The sequence below is a fragment of the Ochlerotatus camptorhynchus genome, unplaced genomic scaffold (assembly GCF_037179485.1).
Source record: "Ochlerotatus camptorhynchus isolate MF236.1 unplaced genomic scaffold, CSIRO-AGI_Acam_v1.1 ptg000274l, whole genome shotgun sequence".
Lineage (NCBI taxonomy): Eukaryota > Metazoa > Arthropoda > Insecta > Diptera > Culicidae > Ochlerotatus > Ochlerotatus camptorhynchus.
This window is the reverse complement of record NW_027040763.1, coordinates 3,191,773-3,204,472: the sequence shown is the minus strand read 5'-3', so window position 1 is coordinate 3,204,472 and position 12,700 is coordinate 3,191,773. Positions and strand designations below refer to the sequence as shown.

At 40.7% G+C, this 12,700-nt stretch overlaps 2 protein-coding genes and 1 non-coding gene across 3 annotated transcripts in view; 2 read left to right on the top strand and 1 right to left on the bottom strand.

Annotated features, from left to right (window-relative positions):
* The window catches only part of Nox (NADPH oxidase), a 242,636-nt gene that overhangs the window by 118,698 nt on the left and 111,238 nt on the right, over positions 1 to 12,700 (top strand). The window lies entirely within an intron of this gene.
* Positions 1 to 12,700, bottom strand: part of LOC135705766 (ejaculatory bulb-specific protein 3-like) — a 173,934-nt gene that overhangs the window by 160,092 nt on the left and 1,142 nt on the right. The window lies entirely within an intron of this gene.
* TRNAQ-CUG (transfer RNA glutamine (anticodon CUG)) lies at positions 565 to 636 on the top strand. Its single transcript has one exon. It is a non-coding gene; the product is annotated as a tRNA-Gln (tRNA).

Below are 12,700 nucleotides of genomic sequence, written 5' to 3'. Positions count from 1 at the left end.
GCAAAAACTAGTCGCACCAGTTTTGTCACTTTGTCAAATGCACCTGTTCCGTTCGGTTCTCTAGGCTTATACCCACATCGATGCTAGAGCGAGAAGGGGTTTGAATAGTTTGGTACCAACCGATTGAGATTGGAAGCGCAAGTTCATTAAATGCTGTTGCGAAACTGTATAAATTGAAGTTTTATGTGATCTTGATTAAATTCAGATTTATATAGCCGTGGATAGCGTTGAAAGCTTTCAACGATGAATAATTGATTACGAAACAATCAAAAACCGATTTTCGCCAAATAACATCAAAGAAAAGAACGAATCGGATTCTAACCCTGAATTGGCTTTTTAAATGGCGCAACATTATTGTACGATAAATTCACAGCTTTTAATCAAATAAAACCGATAATGGAGCAGCGTAATCAAATCATAATGTATAGTTGGAAAACTGGACTAATTAATCAGCCATCAATCAGTGAACGCCAAACCAATTATCAGTTATGGTCTGCTACAATTTCATTTATGATCGTCTATGAGAAAAATAAAAGAGTATTATTAAGCGTTGATAAATGTGTGGGTTCCATGGTGTAACGGTTAGCACTCAGGACTCTGAATCCTGCGATCCGAGTTCAAATCTCGGTGGAACCTTTGTTTTACGATCACAAATATTACGTTTTTAGGTGCATCTATATTTTGGTACGTTCATAATTTAATTTCTCATTAAACTTTTCCGTATTATGACTGAGTCTTTTGGCAGAATTCCGTTTAGCCAAAAATGGATGGAATCAAAATCGTTCAATCACTTTACACTTAAAATTGGGCTCAAAACTTAATACCGAAATAAAGCCGAAGAAATGTTTGATACATTTTTCATTAACAACCATTTGTATTGTTGATATGACGCATTGTTGTAGTAAAAATTGTAGATCAGGTACCGGGGACCAACGGCTTTGCTTCCCTTTATCAAAGATGTTATGCCTCAGAAAATCCCGACTGGGGTTGAACCCAGGTTATTTGGGGTGAGAGACAGTCACGCTTACCACTGCATCACCGGTACCGCTAAATCAGTTTTATTGTTTTATATTTTGTGGGAGCTGATATTTGCGCTTTTCATGTTTGGAAATTATCAACACATCAATCAGAAATAAGGACAACCTCCTGTAAATTTTGCTTTAATTTATTTTACCTACAATCTACTCGAATGATATGTATTATTGCATTACAAGGACATGAACGTAGCCAGAATGGGGTAGGCAAGAGCCCATGTCTCCAAAATTTTGAATTTTTCTGTAACTTCAACTACCGTTAAATTTGTTAAGCTCGAATATGGTAACTCCATTGGCATGATATTTAGCCTTTTTGGCTATGTACAGCTGATAAACGGCCATATCAGTATTTGTAAGTTCTGGTGAGGCCCGTATGAGGCAGCAAGGGCCACTTATTTGGCTTATTGGTTACTTGGAAATTCTCCTAATTTCAGAATTTAGCCATATTTTTAAAAACAAAAATCTCAGAAAAAAAAACAATTCTTCTTCTTCAAAACTTTTGAGTTGGAGTACCACACAAAATTAAAATTAAAACCATATAAGAAATCTTGAATATAAAAAAATATCCAGATAATGAGGGGAAAAAATATAGATATCGAAATCAGGTCCTTAAAGGTCTTCGAGATTTTTTGGCTTGAAATAATTTTCAATAGTCTCGAGCTAAGTTTTTTTTTTAATTTTTGATTTTTTTTTTTTTAGATTTTAGCATTCCAAGCAATTTCTAATACTAATTCCAAGGTAACTCTGATAAGAATTCCCAGGGAATTGTGAGGATAACTCCTGCTACATTCTATGGAGAATCCCAAGTTAATTTTTAGTATGTTGTGTTTTTAGATTTATTTAATAAGGCTTAATCGAATTAACTTTACAGAGCTGTGGATTCTTGTTCACTATACAAAACATCGTAACTATATTCATTAGGTACAACACAATAAACTCTTTATCTTTCACTATCCAATCCACTCCATCTGAACGGGATCCGCTTCCAGTGGTTTCATTGTATGGTAGTATTGCCAACGGGGGGCAGAGCGCTTCCATTGGAGCAAAGGACGCAAAACGTGGTCAAGACTCATCACGAAACGGTTGCTTTCCAAAGTCAACGACTCATCGGCCGAAACAACTGCTGATGAAGTACAATGAGGAGGACCACACAGGATCGCGTGACACACTTTGAGAGTGGCCTCCTTCTGACGACAGCCGAGTGAACACTGTAATTTTTAGTAGTATTGCTGTGAGGGATTGTGTGGAGAATTAAAATAGAGTTTTTAAGAGAAATCAGACGTAACATTTGGTAACGGCACAAAGGCATTTGTAAACAAACTTTCTAAGGCCCTTTACACGCTAACCAAAGTCGGCCCACACAAACCAATACCACTTTCGAAAAGGTGAGAGTTGCCCCTATCCGATGATGTTGTTCGTTTCCGTGAGCTTACTTCGGTTCACGTGTAAAGGGCCTTAAAAAGTTTGTTTACAAAAGCTTTTGTGCCGTTTTCAAATGTTACGCCTGAAATGAAGGGAATTCTGAGTATAATTCTTTATTTTCACTTGTTCTTCCCTTGATATTCTTTATTGAATTTCCTTGGTTCAGCTTCAAGAATCACCATCACGTCTCAGAGATGTCGTAGAAATCACCTCAAAACTGTTTTGAACAAATGGAAATTTTGGCAAATGTTTCAAAGGAATTCAGAAAATAATTTAAATATATTTTGAGGATAATTGTAAGCTAATCATTAAAGGAAAACAGTGTTCATTTGGCTGTCATCAGCAGTTCTTTCGTTCGATGCGTCGTCGAATTTGGAAAGCAACCGTTACGTGGTGAGTGTGTGAGTGCTGACCGTTGACAATACTGCCATACAATGAAACCACTGGAAGCGGCTCCCGTTCTGATGAAGGAGGCTTAGCGAAAGATAAAGTGTTTATTGTGTTGTACATTTTGACTATAGTTTTAAGATGTTTTGTATAGTGAACAAGAATCCCCGGCTTTGTAGAGTAAATTCGATTGAGCCTTATCAAATAAATTAATAAACAAACAAACAAATGGAGGAAAACTTTAAAGGAATTTCTGAGAGATTTCTAAACCCTACCTAGAGTATTTAAGGAATGCCGAAGAGAATTAATTAATATGATAGATAATTATGCCTTAAGCTGCAAAACAGTTTTGAGGTCATACTGAGGCAGCTCTGAGAAGAATGCTATGGTGATCCTGGAAATCCTGATGAATGTGGGCGTCTTAGTGGAAGACCTGTATAATGAGAGAGAGAAGGATTAGTAATTTCCATTTAATTCCACTACCTTATTTGCTTATCCTTGACAGATACGCGTATTTCGTCTAAAGGGTGATACGGTCAAAATTTGGTCAAGGGAAAACGCGTGTAAATCGGTGAAATCGTTTATTTAAAAAATCAAATTAAATTTCTTTTTCAAGTTCAATTAGTATAAAATTCATTAAAAATTATCAGTTAGGCTTCCGCTTTTCCAAATCCGAATTGCCGGGCCTTACGCTTGACCCCTGCCATCAGATTTTGTACAGCCACCTTGTCCACCTTCTTCGCCGCAGAAAGCCAGTTTGCCTTGAACTGCTGCTCGCCCTTAGCAGTTTTTTTGGTCTTCTTTAGGTTCCGCTTGACAATAGCCCAGTATTTCTCAATTGGGCGGAGTTCTGGCGTGTTGGGAGGGTTCTTGTCCTTGGGAACCACCTGCACGTTGTTGGCGGCGTATCACTCCATGGCCTTTTTACCGTAATGGCAAGATGCCAAATCCGGCCAAAACAGTACGGAACAACCGTGTTTCTTCAGGAAAGGCAGCAGACGTTTATTCAAACACTCTTTCACGTAAATTTCTTGGTTGACAGTCCCGGAAGCTATGAAAATGCTGCTTTTCAAGCCACAGGTACAGATGGCTTGCCAAACCAGATATTTCTTTGCGAACTTTGACAGTTTCATGTGCTTGAAAACATCTGCTACCTTTCCCCTTCCTTTTGCCGTATAAAACTCCTGTCCCGGAAGCTGCTTGTAGTCGGCTTTGACGTAGGTTTCGTCGTCCATTACCACGCAGTCAAACTTCGTCAGCATCGTCGTGTACAGCCTCCGAGATCGCGCTTTGGCCGTCGTATTTTGTTTATCATCGCGATTTGGAGTCACTACCTTCTTGTAAGTCGTTAGTCCGGCTCGATGCACGGTTGTAGACGATACACCCAGCTTATTTGCGGCATCTCGGAGAGAGAGGTTAGGGTTTCGCTTGAAACTACCGGCAACTCTCTTTGTCGTCTCAGCGGCTTCCGGTTTTCGATTTCCCCCCGATCCAGACTTCCTGGCTGTCGACAAACGTTCCCCAAACACTTTAATTACATTTGTAACGGTTGATTTGGCAACTTTTAGCGATTTTGCCAACTTTGCGTGCGAGTAGCTCGGATTTTCGCGATGCGCGAGCAAAATTTTGATACGCTGCTCTTCTTGCTTGGACGGCATTTTGACAACTGAAGAGTGAATTCCAAAATCAAAATAGGAGCAACATTCTACACACACACACCTTCAAAATGAGGGGTGTTCAGGTTTTTTAAACGCAAAATTGAAAGAAATACGTCAAGTTGATATTGACCAAATTTTGACCGTATCACCCTTTACAATGTGCAGACTTCTTCAGTGTCTTGTACTAATACTCGACTGAAGAAAAACATAGCATTTGCCGAATATGTATTAATACAGGTACATTTTCACTTAGAAACTAGGTAAACTTAAATTTAATTTCCTGTAGGAACAGGTACTCCGCTGCTTACTCGTTGATGTGTCCTAGGTAGTAACTTGAAAAGCCATGTGTGTCCGTTTCCTTGATCCCTGTTGAGTAAAGTTGAATTACGTTGTTTGTTGATCTCGAGGCTTTCTGCAACATCCAATTTCCATGGTGTGGATACGGTTCGTAAAATCGTGATGTCCTCCGTGGATAGTTGGTGGTCCTCTGTGAAGATGTGTTCTGCAACCTTTGATTTGAAATCATATGTTAGGCCTTTTTCCTCTTGCTTTTTGGCCTTATTAACCTCCGCTATATGTTCTTTAAATCTAGTTGCTAAAGTTCTTTTGATTTGTCCTACATATACTTTGCTACAATGCTTACAGCTTATTTTATATACACCTGCTTTACCTAAAACATTAACTGGGTCTTTAGTGGATCCTAACAATGATTTCCACTGGTTATGTCTGCTGGTGAAAACTAAATCTAATCCGAATTGTTTTAACTGTGGTCTTAGCTTACAAGTAATATCTTGATCAAAAGGAACGGACACTCGTTTCAATGGTTCAGGTGCTGTGGTGAGGGTTGTAAATAATCTCCTTTGTAGAATTCTCGCTTTTTTATCGATGATTGCCTGGATTGAGGTCTCCTTGTATCCGTGGAGTCTTGCTGTTTCGAAGATGTACTGTAATTCCTTAACCTTTCCTGTATCGATGAGTTGAAGAGTCTGCATTCGATGAATCATGTGGTGAAAGGCTGTCATTTTCTGCTGGAACGAATGGTTGGAAGTATAGGGGATAACTATATTAGTGCTTGTTGGTTTCCTGTAAATTTCGCCTTCAAGCGAAGATGATGATGACGATTTCCTGATGACTAGAATATCGAGAAATGCGAGTTCCCCGTCTTTTTCTACCTTGTGAGTGAATTTGATATCCTTGTGAATTCTGTTGATCTCATCTAAAATGTGTGGAAGGGCTTCCCGTTTAACTACGCTGAAGATATCGCCAACAAACCTCCACCAACGGTTTGGTAATTGTCCTCTCTCCTTCAGGATTGTCTCCAAGTTGGCCATGAAAAATTCACACAAGAAGGGGGATAGGGGGTTTCCCATTGGGGCTCCTTTCGTCTGCTTGTAGAAGTTACCTCGAAAAGAGAAGTAGTTCTCTTCCATACAAAGGCGGGTCAGCTTAAGGTACGTCCGAACCTTGTTTCTCCATGCTGCATCCTCTCGTTGTGTAAATAGCCAGTCATCCAAATAGTTGATCGCTTCCTTGACCGGTACGCTGAGAAAAAGAGCTGTTACGTCGAAAGATACCATAATCTCGTCCTCGTTGATGTCTCCTGAAGATTGTAGTTGTTGGGCGAACTCCTGGGTGTTACTAACTGCTTTACTCTGGAACTGATTCGGCATACTCTGGAACTCTTTGACTAGCCACTTCGCTAGTTTGTGGGTGGAGGAACCAACTGCAGACACGATCTCTCGCATTTTATTTCCCGGTTTGTGGACTTTGGGGAGAACTTTGATCCTGTGTAGAATGGGATTGGGTTCCCGTAAACGACCTGCTCCATCTCCTAATATCGATTTGCACTCCTTCAGTGCTTTCTCCACGCATTTCACTATGTTCTGTAAGGGGTCTACTCGAAGCTGTCTATACGGTCCGTTGTTAATCTTCGTTGTCATATGATTGTCGTAATCGTCCTTGTCCATGATAACGACCGCGTTTCCCTTGTCAGCCTTTACGTAGTATACTGCTTTACTTTTTAGCTCCTTTACAATCCAAATTTCTTTTTCGTTGGCACGACTTTGTTCCTGTCCGTCCTTTATTGTGTTCGATGTGATAGTCCTAATGGTATTCTGTGTTGATGTTGGAAGTGTCTTGGTAATCGCTGTTTCTACGTCTGTTTGACTTCGATTAGAAGTAACAATTTCATGCTATGATTTATTGATAAACATTGAACACGTCATTTTAAAATTTAGTGCAAGATTATTAATGACAGAATCTTAGTTCAAATGTGAGATATTGTCCAAAATAAACAATTATGCAAACTATATGTTAATCGGAGATTATTACTTAGATAAATTTTATGTACAGAAGCTGAATCGATTTGCAGTATTCAACAACTTTGTTTTGCCTTGTTTTCTAAATCTAGGAATCTGAATTCCAGGTTTAGTAGAAGATTTTTTATTTTTTTTTATGACAAGCATATTAATGAAGTAAAGAAATTGAGTTGTTAGCGGCTGCTTTAATAAAACAGCGAAAAAGGTTCTCTTCCATTTAATTACACTTAATTAATTTTGGTATTCATGCCAGATACGTATTTCGACTACAATGAGCAGTCTTCATCAGTGTCATTTCCACTAAAGAACTTATAAAAATTTAACCCCTTTAAGTACTCATCCCCTAAGTAAAAATGTCAAGATCGAAGGTATAAAAATGAAACTACGGAACCTACCTAAATAAAAAAAAACAATGATTTAAGTGAAGTAAAGTAAAGGAGAAAAATCTATACAACTCTCTAATAAGAAGAAATTCCCAAAGACTTGGTAGCCATCAGAATGAAGTAATGAAATTGGATTGTTATCGTCGAAGAAACATAAATCAAATACTTAGTAGAAGTTAGTTACCTGAGACCAGAAGAGAATTTCAGGATCCATTCCCATTCATTATTTATTTGAAGAGCCAACGCAACAAGTGATTTATGAAAGTTTGTATAAAGAGCTTCATCTTGGTTACAACTAGCCACTATAAACGCAATCAGTTAATAGTTGATAGATTCGAATAAATTTGTATTTAAATGCTTTTTGATCAATCCTTGTTGTGTGTATGTGATTCTATTTTTTGTTTGAATGGTTGATTTATAGTAATGGTTAATTTTCGTTAGATTTAGACCCATAGCGAGGCAACCAATTTTTATTTCTAAACTTTCAAAATATCCTGCTGACTGACGTTAGGATAATCTAAGAAAAATGATGTGTATTATAGTTGTCGAATGTTCCTTGCATCCAAAACATTTCCAACAATCGCAACTCTCACAGCCGAACAACGCAGCTGGACCAAATTGGCCAGTCATCAATAAAAATCCACATAATTTATGATCACACACGCTGATCAAAATCGACCCCCGAAGCGTCCACATTCATTCACAACATTCGAAAATATTTAGCCACCTTTTGTACTGCGAAAACCATTAAAAACCTTCATGTCTTGATATCAAGCATGTGCGCGCGCCTGTATTGTGCCTTGAGCTTGATGGCAAGAAGAAAGATGTGTTTTCTTATAAAGTCATACCACCAGAAGTACTCTGACCAGCTTGCGGTAAAAATCGACATACCATATTTTACTGCTATTGACAATGACGATCCGAAAATTCGATTTTCGAACAGCAGCAGCGGTAAGAACTGAGCCCCCTAGAGTGAGAGGACAGACATTGCCACCACCGACCGTGCCAGAGGTTAAATTTATTGTAAAAGTTTAAACTTAATAAATTGCCAAATGAACTTATGCGGCACATAAATTAGAATCGCCTGCCGTCTCATTCGCACTCCGACCAGAGCATGAAAGTCGTTTCCATTCGCTCTAATGACCCGCCAATAAAAATCACTGACTGGCCAACAGGCTTCATGCCTGTCTTCAGTGTTACCTGCTCTCCTATCTCTACACACATAAATAAATAAATAAGTAAATGTACACGCGGACTAAAGCATGCTAAATTGATCCACATTCGCGATAAGGTGCGTTGAAGTTTGCCACAACAACAACATTTAACGCAAGTTGACGAATTTCAGACCCTCCTCCTCCTCAGGTGGCACACAACAAGTTAAAGCGTGTATCGTTTGCATTAATATGACGACCCCCGCCGCCACTAGATACTGTGGTCAATATAAGCAAGTGGCGTGCGCAAGCCAATTGGCCGGCCGTGCCCTGCTGCTCACGAGACCAATTACGTAATACAAATGCACCAGCAGTGTAGCTAGGACAAGAGCAACAGAGTTCCAGTGCAGTAGATCGACAACGCACTCGTCACTGTGCAGCTGCGTGGACCACTTCAGCTTGACATTCACCATTTTTCTTCTCACCTGACTCACCGTGCGTCGGTCGTTCGGTCAACGTTGGTCGTCGTGATATAAATGCCAGACCCGTGCTGCTCAGGTGCTCAAAACTAGACCTGCAGTAATATGTACATTCTCCGCGTTGGTCAATTAGTGAGGGTACTTTTTTTTAATGCCCGAGTGAACATTTGGCTCCACCCCGAAATTTCAATTCTAGTGAGCTTTATCGCACTCGCTAGTCGTGTTTACCCACCAACGACCATCGGTGGTGACTGCTGGTGGTGTAAATGGGAATTGTTTGAATTAAATGCCTAGAAAAAGGTGACTTTGTATCGACCTTATAGCAAGCAAAGGAGGAGAGTCGAACCGAGAGTGTTGCATTCGAAGGGTGAGCGAACAGAGACCTTCACCACCGGAGGATGATTAGCGATGGCCATAAACGAATTCGATCGGTCACGAGTTGATCAATAGAGTCTTTGAGTCGTTATTTATAGCATCCCGTCACTTTTCGACGCCAACGATAAGCTAATTTCTGCACTAAACTATTACGCCTCCGTCGGCCAAGTTGTCACGCTAGTTCATGATTTTCTCACCTGGCCGGCCATCGGGAGTGCATTATTGATGGCGTTCGGTGCAATTAAACATCACCACAGGTCGTTATCGAAGGGCGGTGGTTGAGCATAGATGATCGATGATCCCACTCGTGTTCTACTTTGGTGGGCCACTTTGTACCCGTAGTTTAATGCATAGCTAATGGGCTCATCAGACGATTACAAGCCCAAGCATAAGTGCGAAAACCAGAACGGGTTGATTGGTCCACCACGAGAGCAGCGGTACATGCCAGATAATTGCGATCATTGATTAGCTTCGAACGACGTTTCTGTCAAGTAAGAGTGATAAGCCATTTGATGGAAAGCGATCCAATTACTCGATTTGTGGTATCCCCGAGCGATAACGGAGAGCTTATTATCAATCATACATATGCAATGGCAAACATATTCACAACCATTAGCAAGTGGTTCACTCGATCAAAAGTCAAGAATCGAGAAGATCAACTTATTTTAATTCAAAGTTTTCAATTTTTACCGCACTCAAACGATTTTTAAACGGGAATTGTGCCAATACAAACAAACGAAGAAACGCAGGGGCCCGAAAGCTATATCAAATATTATTCAAAAAATTCCACCAACCACGACGGTCCCGCATTTGACCATTAGGTCGAACTCAATTAGGAATACAAAACATAACCTTGCATTTTAATTTTGTGAAGATTTTGCAGTTTTTCAAAAATATCAAAATCGTAATCTAGCACGTTTAATTGAATAATTTATTTTGCATTTGTTTTGCCTTGAGTTTTTGGTGCAGTGGTATTGTTTTGCTACCCAGTATGGCCTAGCTGGCGCATGATCGTTTGTTCGGTTAGTGTGATGAGCCAGGCTTTTGATCACTCGAGTGCGGCTTTTTTTAAACGGGACTGTTGACAGCTGTTAAAGTTGGTTGAAGAAAAACTCAAGCAACACGAGTCATACAAATCTTATATAAACCATTTAACAGTTTATATAAGATTTGTATGACTGGTTTTGGTTGCAAAGCAGTTTACCCTACATAGTTCATGGATTAAATTGGTGACTTCGTTCCATTTTAAACATATTCCAACACATTTATTACCATTGTTATTGATTCCCTTCTGCTAAGTCTTGAACTCGAAAAAAATGCCCCATTTTTATCCGTGAGTAACTTTTTTATCCGTGGGTAAAAATGGATGAAAATCTGGGTATAACTAGTTTGGAGTGAATTGTTTACATGTGCAAAATTTCATAACAATTGGTTATTGAGATGTCATCGAAACAAGAAGAAAATCGCCGGAGAATTTTGCACGCTGTCATGGAAAATCCGACTGCGACCATGAGATGGATCGGAAGACAACTGGGAATCACCCATACTGTGTCTCGGGTGGTAAATCGTTTAAGGAGTCCCAGACGACCGAGCGGCGCGCTGGAAGTGGAAGAAAATCGAAGACAGCTGACCCTGTGATGGCCCGAAAGGTGTTGGATTATTTCAAGCGTAATCCGAACCTTTCGATTCGCGACGCGGCTCTGAAGGCAAAGTGTTCCGCCTGGTTCGTTCAGCAAACCATGAAACGAGCTGGGCTTCGTGTATTCAAGGTCCGGAAGGCACCGAACCGGCGTGATCAACAAAACACGGCGGACAAATCCCGCGGAAGGAAGCTGTATCGAGAGTGGTTAACGAAACCGATGTGTGTGGCTATGGATGACGAAACCTACATCAAGGCAGACGCAAAACAGATACCGGGGCTGGAGTTCTACGTTGCCAAATCACGGTTTGATGTTCCGGAAGAGATAAGTAAGAAGAAAGTGAACAAATTCGCCTAAAAAATAATTGCTCTGCCAGGCCATATGCCAATGCGGTAAACTGAGTAAACCGTACATCACAATGGGTACCATCAACAGCGAAATTTACCGCACCGAGTGCCTCCAGAAGCGTCTGTTGCCCTTCCTGCGGTCCCATGGAAGTGAGACATTATTTTGGCCGGACCTGGCATCATGCCATTTCGCGCGATCGACGTTGGATTGGTACAGAGACAATAACGTTGTTTTTGTACCAAAAACCGCCAAGTCCCCAAATTCACCAGAGATTCGTCCGGTGGAAAGATTTTGGGCCATAATGAAGGCCAAAGTTCGAAAATCGTCCAAGGTGTTTAAGAACGAGCTGGAGTTGAAGAAAGAATGGATGAAAGTGACCAAAAAGGTCGGCTCCACCATTGCACAAAATGTAATGAGGGGTCTTAAGCGAAAGGTGCGATCTATTGTTTGGTTAGTGCGAATGAGTAGCTTCTAAAGGGTGATACGGTCAAAATTTGGTCAATATCAACTTGACGTATTTCTTTCAATTTTGCATTTAAAAAACCTGAACACCCCTCATTTTGAAGGTGTGTGTGTGTAGAATGTTGCTCCTATTTTGATTTTGGAATTCACTCTTCAGTTGTCAAAATGCCGTCCAAGCAAGAAGAGCAGCGTATCAAAATTTTGCTCGCGCATCGCGAAAATCCGAGCTACTCGCACGCAAAGTTGGCAAAATCGCTAAAAGTTGCCAAATCAACCGTTACAAATGTAATTAAAGTGTTTGGGGAACGTTTGTCGACAGCCAGGAAGTCTGGATCGGGGGGAAATCGAAAACCGGAAGCCGCTGAGACGACAAAGAGAGTTGCCGGTAGTTTCAAGCGAAACCCTAACCTCTCTCTCCGAGATGCCGCAAATAAGCTGGGTGTATCGTCTACAACCGTGCATCGAGCCAAAAAACGAGCCGGACTATCGACTTACAAGAAGGTAGTGACTCCAAATCGCGATGATAAACAAAATACGACGGCCAAAGCGCGATCCCGGAGGCTGTACACGACGATGCTGACGAAGTTTGACTGCGTGGTAATGGACGACGAAACCTACGTCAAAGCCGACTACAAGCAGCTTCCGGGACAGGAGTTTTATACGGCAAAAGGAAGGGGAAAGGTGGCAGATGTTTTCAAGCACATGAAACTGTCAAAGTTCGCAAAGAAATATCTGGTTTGGCAAGCCATCTGTACCTGTGGCTTGAAAAGCAGCATTTTCATAGCTTCTGGGACTGTCAACCAAGAAATTTACGTGAAAGAGTGTTTGAATAAACGTCTGCTGCCTTTCCTGAAGAAACACGGTTGTTCCGTACTGTTTTGGCCGGATTTGGCATCTTGCCATTACGGTAAAAAGGCCATGGAGTGGTACGCCGCCAACAACGTGCAGAACCCTCCCAACACGCCAGAGCTCCGCCCAATTGAGAAATACTGGGCTATTGTCAAGCGGAACCTAAAGAAGACCAAAAAACTGCTAAGGGCGAG